Source organism: Ahaetulla prasina, chromosome 2 (assembly GCF_028640845.1).
Source record: "Ahaetulla prasina isolate Xishuangbanna chromosome 2, ASM2864084v1, whole genome shotgun sequence".
Classification (NCBI taxonomy): Eukaryota; Metazoa; Chordata; class Lepidosauria; order Squamata; family Colubridae; genus Ahaetulla; species Ahaetulla prasina.
In genome coordinates, this window is record NC_080540.1 from 298,432,269 (window position 1) to 298,444,941 (window position 12,673).

Below are 12,673 nucleotides of genomic sequence, written 5' to 3' on the forward strand. Positions count from 1 at the left end.
CCCGAAGGACTCAGGGCAGTGTACAGCCAAATAAAAAATCCACGATATACACGATACACGATACACGATATCCACAAAACAAGACTAAAACAAAACATATTACAAGATGGCCAAAATTTAAAACAATTTAAAGCCCTAAAATATAAATAGCCCCAATTAAAATTTAATAAAACTTCTAAGCCAGTCCCGCTTGAATAAATAGGTGCGTTTTCAGCTCACGGCAAAAAGTCCGAAGATCAGGCACTTGACGTAAACCAGGGGGAAGATTAACAGAGTTGGAAGGGAATTTATAGGCCAGTGATGGCTAACCTTTTTGCCATTGCGTGTCAAAATCGGAGGTGGGGGGGAAGGTTCGCGTGTGTGCATGCCCACACTCATAATTCTATGTGCCCTGCCCTGCGCATGCACGCACAACTCCCCTTCCCCCTCCGCTCCTGGCACATGATGGCCTGGTAGGCCCGTTTTTCTTTCTCACCTGGCTCCAGATTCTCTCTATGCATTTGGGGAGGGTGAAAACAGCCTTCCCCACCCTCTCGGAGGCCCTCAACAGCCCATTTCCCAACTTCCGGTTGGACAGGAAGTGACGTTTTTTGCTGTCCCCATCCTCCAGAGCCTCTCTAGGAGTCTCTGGAGGCTGGGAACAGCAAAAAACATCACTTCCTATCCAACCGGAAGTTAGGAAATGGGCTGTTTTGGGCCTCCAGAGGGCTTGGGCCTTCCCCACCTACCACAGGCCCTCCGAGGCAGGAAACAGCCTGTTTCCCTACTTCTGGTGGGCCCAGAAGGCCCGAAGATCAGCTGGCTGGCGTGCGCATGAGCGCCGGAGCTGAGCTATAATCTGGAACAAATGGAATGAATGGCTTGAGATTAGAAATAAAGGGGGTAAAAAATAAAGGGGAGAAATTAGAAATGTACAATATGTAAATAATACATATATAAGAATCTAGAAAAGTAAAGCTATTAGTATTAGATAATTTAATGTAAATCAAGAAAATGGGATAAGAAAGAAAATAAAATAATAAATGAGATATGGGGGGAAAGGTATAAAAGCAAAAGAAGGCCACTAAGAAACGTCGTTTAAAAATAGGAGATATTTATATGTTATATGTTGTGCGTTTGTCAGATTGTGTATCACAATAAAACAATAAAAGAGTTTTTAAAAAAAAATAATAATAATAATAGCAGTTTAATTGAAATGATCAATGCTGATGGGAAGCGATCTTTTGCTTTATTTTATATTCCCTCAATGCCTTTTTTTTTTCCTTCTTCTTTTTCAAAAGGGATATAGCCAGCTTGCATTAAGAGCCCGCCATAAATTTAACATGGGATTCCGAAGTATTTTTGGAAGTCCGTAGTAAATTTGAGGCCATGGATCAGGGGAGCCCAGGGGAAAAACCCGTTACTTTAGCTCCTTCTTGAAGCATAAAATTCAGCAAAAACTCAATAGCGCTGTGAAATGTCAAAGAGGCAGGTCGATACGTTGAACAGGAAGTAGTGACACACCAAGGAGCGGAGGGGAGTGAAGGGAGGACAAACAGTAGCTCAACATAACCCAGAAGCCACCTTCAATGATTTGTTACCTTTACTTTTCCCTGGTTCCGGTAACGTGTTGCAATGGACACAGAATAATCGTGTGTTGCAGTTAGAGGAAGGTGCAGGTGACCAGCTGCCTGGGAAAGCCAAGGAAAATCTTCAAAACCATAAAAAAGCAAAAGTTAGAATATTTTGGACATGTGATGCGACACCCGGAAAAATATGCCTTACTTCACTTAATCCTCCAGGGAAAGATTGAAGTCAAAGGAGGTCCAGGCAGAAGAAGAACATCATGGCTTCGAAATTTAAGAGACTGGTTTGGACAAAACTTAGCAGCATTTTTTTGTGTGGCTGTTGATAAAAACAGGATTACCAATGTCCGATAATGGCTAAGGAAGAAGAAGAAGAAGAAGAAGAAGAAGAAGAAGAAGAAGAAGAAGAAGAAGAAGAAGAAGAAGAAGAAGAAGAAGAAGAAGAAGAAGAAGAAGAAGAACAACAACAACAACAACAACAACAACAAGAACAACAACAACAACAACAAGAACAACAACAACAACAGGAGGAGGAGGAGGAGGAGGAGGAGCAAGAAGAAGAACAAGAAAAGAAGAACAGGAAGAGGAAGAGGAGGAGGAGGAGGAGGAGGAGGAGGAGGAGAAGAGGAGGAGGAGGAGCAAGAACAAGAACAAGAAGAACAGGAAGAGGAGGAGGAGGAGAAGAAGAAGACGAGGAGGAGGAGGAGGAGGAGGAGGAAGAAGAAGAAGAAGAAGAAGAAGAAGAAGAAGAAGAAGAAGAAGAAGAAGAAGAAGAAGAAGAAGAAGAAGAAGAAGAAGAAGAAGAAGAGGAAGAGGAGGAGGAGCAAGAACAAGAAAAACAGAAAGAGGAGGAGGAGGAGGAGGAGATGGAGGAGGAGGAGGAGGGAGGGAGGGAGGAGGGGAAAACCATCTCCAGATCTTTGTTCAAAGACCATGAATAACAACAGAATAGCAGACTTGGAAGGGACCATGGAGGTCTTCAAGTCCAACACCCTTCTCAAAAGAAATGTCCAAAAGGTGCTTTTGCAAAAAGATAACTGGACTTCCTTGTTTTTTCCTTGAAGACATTTCAGTTCTCATCTAAGAAGCTTCTTCAGCTGTGAATGGATGGTGGGGAATGGAAAGATTTAACAAACCTCCAAGTGGGCTAAACGGCTCTCTAAAAGAATGCAAATAACCAACTGCCTGCAAGGAGTATGAATCCTTCCATTCCCCACCATCCAGTCAGAGCTGAAGAAGCTTCATGGATGAGAAACGAAATGTCTTCAAAGAAAAAAAAAACAAGAAAGTCCAGTTGTCTTTTGAAGAAAAAAAAAACAGCTTTGGAATAACCATGACCTGGATGACTGGGAATATCTGTAGACGTTCAGAAAAAGTTGGTTGTCCAATTTCTTCTTAAAAGCCTCCCATGATGGGACACCCACAACTGGTTCATTGCTGTAACTAAACAATTAATCACAAAACATACCGCCAGCCACATCACCTGACAAGTCCCAGGTCAGGATCCATGGTTTACAACAGGCCTAACTAATTTATGCAGACCCTGATCAGATGAAATTTGGATCGCTGACAGCCAGAAGATTGGAATCCAATGTGAACATCAACAGTGGTTTTCAAGCCAGCACCTCCAGGTTGCCTTCTTATTTGTTTATTAGATAGTGATGGGCCCAAAATCATCAAGCCAACTTTCATGCCTCAGGTGGGACTAGAACTCACTGTCTCCTGGTGAATGAGCCAAAATCACCCAGCTGGCTTTCATGCCTCAGGCAGAACTAGAACTCACAATTTCCTGGTGATCAACCTAAAGCCACCAAGGGGCTAGAACTCATAGTCTCCTGGTGATTGGCCCAATGTCACCTAGGAACTAGAACTCACAGTCTCTTGGTGATTGACCCAAAGTCACTTAGAGACTAGAACTCACAGTCTCCTGATGATTGACCCAAAGTCACTTAGGGACTAGAACTCACAGTCTCCTGATGATTGACCCAAAGTCACTTAGGGACTAGAACTCACAGTCTCCTGATGATTGACCCAAAGTCACTTAGGGACTAGAACTCACAGTCTCCTGGAGATTGGCCCAAAGTCACTTATTTATTTATTTTTATTTATTTTATTCAATTTTTATACTGCCCTTCTCCCGAAGGACTCAGGGCGGTGTACAGCCAAGTAAAAAATCACAGTATAAATATTAAAATACTAAATTAAAACAAACATATTATAAGGTGGCCAAATTTAAAACCATTTAAAACATTAAAATATAAATAACCCCAATAACATTTTAAGCCAGTCCCGCTTGAATAAATAGGTGCGTTTTCAGCTCACCCCAAAGTCACTTAGGGACTAGAACTCACAGTCTCCTGGTGATTGGCCCAAAGTCACTTAGGGACTAGAACTCACAGTCTCCTGGTGATTGGCCCAAAGTCACTTAGGGACTAGAACTCACAGTCTCCTGGAGATTGGCCCAATGTCACTTAGGGACTAGAACTCACAGTCTCCTGGTGATTGGCCCAAAGTCACTTAGGGACTAGAACTCACAGTCTCCTGGTGATTGACCCAAGGTCACCCAGGGTCTAGAATTTGCAGGCTCCCGGTGATTGGCCCAATGTCACCTAGGAACTAGAACTCACAGTCTTTTGGAGATTGGCCCAAAGTCACTTAGGTACTAGAACTCACAGTCTCTTGGTGATTGACCCAAAGTCACTTAGGGACTAAAACTCACAGTCTCCTGGTGATTGACCCAAAGTCACCCAGGGATTAGAAGTCACAGTCTCCCGGTGATTGGCCCAAAGTCACCTAGGGACTAGAACTCACAAGCTCCTGATGATTGGCCCAATGTCATCCAGCTATAGTCATCCTACTTCTGTTTGTAGGTCTTTGTATTTTCTTATCTTCTCTAGTTCTTTTTCTTTTTTTCTACTGTTTCCTGGTATTGCCATGTCTACTATCCAGACATGGGATAGTATCCAGAAATGGGATAGAGGGACACGGTGGCTCAATGGCTAAGACACTGAACTTGTCAATTGAAAGGTTGGCAGTTCGACGGTTCGAAACCCTAGTGCCACGTAACGGGGTGAGCTCCCGTTACTTGTCCCAGCTTCTGCCAACCTAGCAGTTCGAAAGCAGGTAAAAAAATGCAAGTAGAAAAACAGGGACCAACTTTGGTGGGAAGGTAACAGCATTCCATGTGCCTTAGGCATTGAGTCATGCCAGCCACATGACTACATGACCATGGAGACATCTTTGAACAGCGCTGGCTCTTCAGCTTTGAAATGGAGAAGAGCTCTGCCCCCTAGAGTCAGGAACGATTAGCACATATGTGCGAGGGGAACTTTTACCTTATTATCCAGACATCTACTCTTTGTGACACCCTTACTATGGAAAAGTATCCCTTTCACACAACCCTGTTAGCTTTTTACAAGATGCTCAAACCCTAATTGTTTCATCAAGCTTGTGAAGTAAGGAACTAGCAAACCCCATCTGTTAATTGGTCTATTGCTAGCGCATTTATTGCCAATTACAACCTCTGGCACATCATATATTGATTGTTGCTGACTTTCTGTTTTAATTACTTTGAGTTGTTTTGATGTTTCTTGATTTTATATTCATTGTCAACTGCCCAGAGTCACAATAAGGAGGTGGGCAGGCATATAAATTATTTAAATAAACATACAAACAAGGAAACAACTGCATGGGGTTTTTTGGGGGGATGGGATTAGGGTGGAGGGGTGAGAGGGATGACAGAGTATGTGTGAGTATTTACGGACTTAGTATAAGGAGTCGCTAAACTTTGAAAGGAGGTATAACCAACCCAGTAAATTACAATCTGATGATTTAGCAAAACAATGAAGTTTTGGTGAGAGAAGCTAAAAAAAAATAATCCGGAGGCTTAAATCAAGAGCTGTGGTGGCGCAGTGGTTAGAATGCAGTATTGCAGGCTAATTCTGCTTCTGCCGGTAGTTCGATTCTGACCGGCTCAAGGTTGACTCAGCCTTCCATCCTTCCGAAGTGGGTTAAATAATAATAATAATAATAATAATAATAATAATAATAATAATAATAATAATAATAATAATAATAATAATAATAATAATTTAATTTGTATACCGCCCTTCTCCCAAAGAACTCAGGGCAGTTTACAGCCAAGTAAAAACTACAATCAATAACACAATACAGATAAAACAATAACTAAAAAACTGATTCAAATTTGGCTCCAATTTAAAATACATTTAAAAACCATAAAACCCAATTAAAAATTAAAAACCCAATAATAACGTCTAAAAATTCTATGCCAGCCCTGCGTGGAAAAATAGGTACGTCTTCAGCTCGCGGTGGAAGATCTGAAGGTCCAGGAGTTGTTGGAGTCCAGGGGGAAGTTCGTTCCAGAGGGTAGGAGCCCCCACAGAGAAGGCCCTTCCCCTGGGGGCCCCCAACCGACATTGCTTGGCTGATGGCACCCTAAGGAGTCCCTCTCTGTGAGAGTGCACGGGTCGGTGGGAGGCAAACGGTGGCAGTAGGCGGTCCTGTAAATAACCCGGTCCTAAGCCATGGAACGCTTTAAAGGTGGTAACCAACACCTTGAAGTCCACCCGGAAGACCACAGGCAGCCAGTGCAGCCTGCGCAGGATATATGGGAGCCACGAGTGGCTCCCTCTATCACCCGCGCAGCTGCATTTTGGACCAACTGGAGCCTCCGGGTGCTCTTCAAGGGGAGCCCCATGTAGAGAGCATTGCAGTAGTCCAGGCGAGAGGACTACTAAATGAGGATCCAGACTGTTTGGGGGCAATATGCAGGCTCTGTAAACTGCTTAGAGAGCTTACTGAATCTGCACTACTATTAATCGTTTCATAGTTCCCATCACCAATCTCTTTCCACTTATGACTGTATGACTATAACTTGTTGCTGGCAATCCTTATGATTTATATTGATATATTGACCATTAATTGTGTTGTAAATGTTGTACCTTGATGAAGGTATCTTTTCTTTTATGTACACTGAGAGCATATGCACCAAGACAAATTCCTTGTGTGTCCAATCACACTTGGCCAATAAAAATTCTATTCTATTCTATTCTATTCTATTCTATTCTATTCTATTCTATTCTATTCTATTCTATTCTATTCTATTCTAAAGCACTGTGAAGTGGTATATAAATCTAAGTGCTATTGTTATTTCAAATGAAAGAGCTACAATCCAAATAACCAATACTATCCTATGGAGGGGAATGCTCAGGCACTTTAGAATGCCTGAAACTGTCTAAAATTTTGTGTGTATGTGTGTGTGTGAAAGAGAGAGGGAGGGAGGGAAGGAGATGGGGAGGAGAGAGAGAGATAGGAATGATAGAATTAGAAAGCAGCCAAGTAATTGGTGTCCTTCAAGAACAATTGCAGCCATCATTTTCTCAAACAGCTTGAAATATTTGTAACTGGGCATATTTAATTGAACTATTTTCAATTAGCTTTCTGAACATACTTCTGCATAGTCCCAGTTTTCAAAGGGATCTTAATGTTTGCAAATGAAACTCTATTGATAGATATATTCTTTTTGCCCTAATCAGTGCCTGCCTTTAAAGGGATTCGTAAGAATGTTTTAATTCCTTAAGACAATTTTTAATCATATATTTGCACATTTTAAGTGATAACGTATTTACACAACTGTACAGTCCTCTGTTGTTTTTTCTATTCTTCAAAATTCATGATGAAGTTTTAGCTTAGTTTTTTTTTTTTAGCTAGTTTACTATATGATTAGTTCAATTTAGCTGGTTTGCTACTTCAGTAAACCCTTTGTTTAATAAGCCTCTCTTGAGTAGGTTTTTACAACAGTGATTTTACAACTGTTTAGACAATACTCCATTTAACATTCAAAGTCTATTGATTGCAATGTAATCTGGATAATATTTGCTGATTTGTATCAATTTTTTTTTATTCGTGGTATGACTCCTGGATTGCAAATCATACACAGGCATTCCTCAATTTACAACATTTGTTTAGTGACTGTTCCAATGGTGGGTTTCAAATTTTTTTACTACCGGTTCTGTGGGTGGTGTGGCTTGGTGGGCGTTGCATGTCTTGGTGGGCGTTGCATGTCTTGGTGGGCGTGGCATGGGAAGGATACTGCAAAATCCCCATTCCCCCTCCACTCCAGGGGAAGGATACTGTAAAATCTCCATTCCCTCCCCACTCCAGGGGAAGGATACTGCAAAATCTCCATTTCTTCCTGATCAGCTGGGACTTTGGGAGGCAGAGAATAGATGGGGCCAGTCAGAATTTTAGTTGGGTAACGTTTAGCATGAGTTATGGCCTTACAACGTCTTCCCATGGAGAACCTGCTGGATTTCACCCCTGCTGGGACCTTGGAGTCCTAGTGGATGATTGCTTGAGTATGAGCCAGCAGTGTGTTGTTTGTTGTTTGTTTTGTTTGTTTGTTTTTTTACATTTATACCCCGCCCTTCTCCGAAGACTCAGGGCGGCTTACAGTGTATAAGGCAATAGTCTCATTCTATTTGTATATTTTTACAAAGTCAACTTATTGCCCCCCCAACAATCTGGGTCCTCATTTTACCTACCTTATAAAGGATGGAAGGCTGAGTCAACCTTGGGCCGGGCTCGAACCTGCAGTAATTGCAGGCTTTGTGTTCTTAATAATAGGCCTTACCAGCCTGAGCAGCAACAGTCATAAAAGCTAACACAATCCTCGGTTCTATAAACAGAAGCATAGAATCAAAATCACATGAAGTATTAATACCACTTTATAAAGCTTAGTAAGGCCGCACCTGGAACACTGCATCCCGTTTTGGTCAACACATTACAAAGAAGATGTTGAGACTTTGGAAAAAGTTCAGAGAAGAACAAGTATGATGATCAAAGGCCCAGAGAACAAAACATATGAAGAACAGCTGCAGGATTTGGGTTGGGCTAGTCTAAAGAAAAGAAGAACCAGGAGTAACATGATAATAAAGTTCCAATGTTTGAGGGCCTGCCACCAAGAAGAGAGAGTCAAATTATTCTCCAAAGCACCAGAAGGCAGGACAAGAAACAATGGATTGGAAAATAACCAAGGAGAGAAGCAACCTGGAATTAAGGAGAAACTTCCTAACAGTGAGGACAATTAACCAGTGGAACAGCTTGCCTCAGGGGTGAAATGCTCCCGGTTCGGATCGGATCGCCCGATCTGGTAGCGATGGCAGCGGGTGGTTTGGGGAACCGTTAGCTAAAATCCCTGCCCCACCCCCCACCTCAGCTGAGCCATGCAATCATCAGAGGATTGTTTTTTTTTTTACTTTTAAAAGCATTTTTTCTTGAGCCAAAAAAATGCTTTTAAAAGTAAAAAAAAAAGCCTCTCATGATCGTGCGGCTGAGCTGGGATCATCAGAGCCCTTTAAAAGCATTTTTTCTGCAACCTCTTCGGCCAAAAAGGTTGTAAAAAAAAAGCTTTTAAAAGGCTCCTCTGGCGATCCCAGCTGAGTTGCCAGATTGCCAGAACCTTTTAAAAGCATTTTTTTTACAACCTCTTGTGGTTGTAGAAAAAAATGCTTTTAAAAGGTTCTGGTGATCAGGCAACTCAGCTGGTATCGTCATAACCCTTTAAAAGCTCTTTTTCCTCTGGCGATCCTAGCTGAAGTCGCCTGATCATCACAGGCTTTTAAAAGCATTTTTTTTGCAACGTCTTCGGCTGAAGAGGTTGTAGAAAAAATGCTTTTAAAAGTATATATATAAAAAGTTGGCCATGCCCATCCAGTCACATTACCCTCCCACCAAGCCACGTCCACAGAACCGGTAGTAACAAATTTTACATTTCACCCCTGGCTTGCCTCCAAAAATCGTGGGCGCTCCATCACTGGATGTTTTTAAGAAGAGTCTAGACAGTCATTTGTCTGAAATGGTATTGGTTCTCCTGTTTGAGCAGGGGCTGGACTAGAAGCCCTCTGAGGTCCCTTCCAGCTCATTCATTCCAATTCTAATTCATTCATGGGCCAAAAATCCTATAAAAAAGATGTTGAGACTCTAGAAAAAGTGCAGAGGAGAGCAACCAGGATGATGAGGGGACTGGAGAATAAAACATATGAAGGACGGTTACATGAACTGGGCCTGGCTAGTCTAGTGAAGAGAAGGACCAGGGGAGACATGAGATCAGTCTTCCAATATTTGAGGGGCTGCCACAAAGAGGAGTGGGCCAAGCTGTTTTACAAAGCCCCTGAGGGCAAGACAAGGAATGATGGATGGAAACTGACCAAGGAGAGATTCAACCTAGAAATGAGGAGGAACTTTCTGACAGTGAGAACAATCAACCCATGGAACAGAAGTTGCCTTCGGAAGTTGTGGGAGCTTCATCACTGGAGGCTTTCAAGAAAAGACCGGACTGCCATTTGTCAGAAATGGTGCAGGGTCCCCTGCTTGAGCGGGGGGTTGGACTAGATGACCTGCTGGGTCCCTTCCAACTCTGTTAATCTGTTAAAATCCGAGAACAAATTTGGTGCGCTGGATAACTTTCATTTTAGACGGATGGGTATTTGGAATGACTCTCTGGCATGTAGCAACCCACACAAAGTCTACGTTTCTTTTATGCATATTTATATCTGTGAAATAGTGGAGGGCATAGATTTTCCTTTGCCTGCTTAATATCATTTCCGTTCCCTCCAGACAGGCATTTTCGTCAGAGAGATTTATTCGGCAAATTAAATGAGTTATAGATGCCTTCCTCCACGTTTTTTTTTTCTCCTGGCCTTTTTTTTTTTTTTTAATGTATACTTCATTCCGAAAGTCACTGCTATTTAAATTTGTGCCTGGTAGAAAAAGTGGATTCACTTTATTTTACTTTGACTGTGTCTGGACCGTTCAAAACTGACACACATTAAGAAAAAGGGGGTGGAGAGGAATAAAAGTCAGGTTGCCAGCTCAAAAATAGTGAGTGCGTCTTTGTACTTTGTACGGAGCTATAAATAAACTCTGGCGGAACAACTTTTGGTACTTTTAAAGTTGAGCCTCTCTCTCTTTTTTTCTTGTTGCTGGAGGAGTCTGGCACTACAGGTGACCCTCACGTAAATTTTAGGAGATACTGGAACCCTGGTTTTCTATGCAGGTCTCTCATCATTATCGTCCCTTCCTTCCTTCCTTCCTTCCTTCCTTCCTTCCTTCCTTCCTTCCTTCCTTCCTTCCTTCCTTCCTTCCTTCCTTCCCTTTCCTTTCCTTTCCTTTCCTTTCCTTTCCTTTCCTTCCTTCCTTCTGTCAGGGTTCCAAGGAACACCCCCAATGAAATAAGGCTCTGAGACTTGAGGTTCCTCAAAGTTCCAATTTATTAGAGATGTCATGTTGGCACAGCTGGGAAAACCCGAAACTGAAAGCTTCCGGGTTTTCCACACCCAGTTGACAGTTGACAGCCCTGCCCCACATCCACAAGTTTATTACATTGTCCAATCAACTCTTCACCCTCAATTGGGGGCCGGGATAGCTCAGGCAATAGAGAAGCCTGTTATTAGAACACAGAGCCTGCAATTACTGCAGGTTCGAGCCCGGCCCAAGGTTGACTCAGTCTTCCACCCTTTATAAGGTAGGTAAAATGAGGACCCAGATTGTTGGGGGGGGCAATAAGTTGACTTTGTAAAAAAAAAAAATACAAATAGAATGAGACTATTGCCTTATACACTGTAAGCCGCCCTGAGTCTTCGGAGAAGGGCGGGGTATAAATGTAAACAAAAAAAAAAATGGATACAATCTTCAGGCAGTTTCCATCAGACACAGGATGTCCTTGAATACGGAATGTTGTTATGACTAACTTTCTACCGCTCCAACAACAACCCCCTCCTAACTTCCCCAGCTAAAATATGTGGCAGTTAAGAAGCAAAAAGAAAATTTTCTTCCAAAAATGAAACTTTCCTTCCTTCCTTTCTGACTTTCTTTCCTTCCTTTCTTCTTTCTCTCTCTCTTTCTTTTTCTTTCTCTCTTTTTCTCTTTCCCTCCCTCCCTCTCCCTTTTTCCCTTCCTTCTACTTCCCCTCTTTTCCCTTCCTTTCCCCTGGTTTCCCTTCCTTCCTTCCTCCGTCCCTCGCTCCATTCCCCCTCCCTCCTCCTTCCTTCCTTTCCTTCCTTCCTTTCCTCTGACCATGTCCTTCCTTCCTCCTCTCTCCTTCCTCCCTCCCTCTCCCTTTTCCCTTCCTTCTACTTCCCCTCTTTTCCCTTCCTTTCCCCTGGTTTCCCTTCCTTCCTTCCTCCGTCCCTCGCTCCATTCCCCCTCCCTCCCTCCTTTTCCTTCCTTTCCTTTCCTTCCCTTTCCTCTGACCATGTCCTTCCTTCCTCCCTCTCTCCTTCCTCCCTTTCCTTCCTTCCTCTGATCCTTTCCTTTTCCTCCATCCTTCTTCTCCCCCGTCTTTTGTTGCCTCCCCTTCCTCTTGTTTTCCCCTCCTTTTTCTCCCTCCCTTCCTCTGATCCTTTCCCTCCTTCCCTCTCCCTCTTTCCCTTCCCTTTTTTCCTATCTCCTCTCCTCCACTTCCCCTCTTTTATCTTCCTTTCTCCTCCTTTCCCCTTCTTCCTTCCTCCACTCCTCTCTACCTCCATTCCCTCTTCCCTCCTTCCCTTCCCTTTCCTCTGACCCTCTCCTTCCTCCCTCCCTCCCTCCCTCCCTCCCTCCCAATCTTCCAAAAGTCTTTTAATCATGTGGATACATGTGTACTCATTTCAGTAAATGCATGCATTTTAATGCTTTGCTTGACAGCAAATCTCCTTCATCAAAACAAGTGTCGGTATATAATTGGCACCGTTTAATCTTGCAAGCCACCCGGAATCATCAGTGTGAGTTGGACAGCCATATAAATTTGTTTCATACACAAATAATATGACTTAATGTTGTTTAATAAATCAGTGGGCATCAATATAGATTGGTACAGTAGATACAGAACTTCTACAGATGTTTCTTTTAAAAAAAACATACGGAAATGAAGACAGTTGGAGAGTGGGTCCACTTGAAGTAGTTTTTTGTTGGTTTGTTTGTTGTCCCCTGAAACAAGGAAAAAATCTCCACACAAAAATTCCCAAATTGGCTAAACACCACCATTTAAACACCACCTTGTAGATGACCTTCACTCTGTCAAGGACCTTGGAGTACTCATATCAAATGAT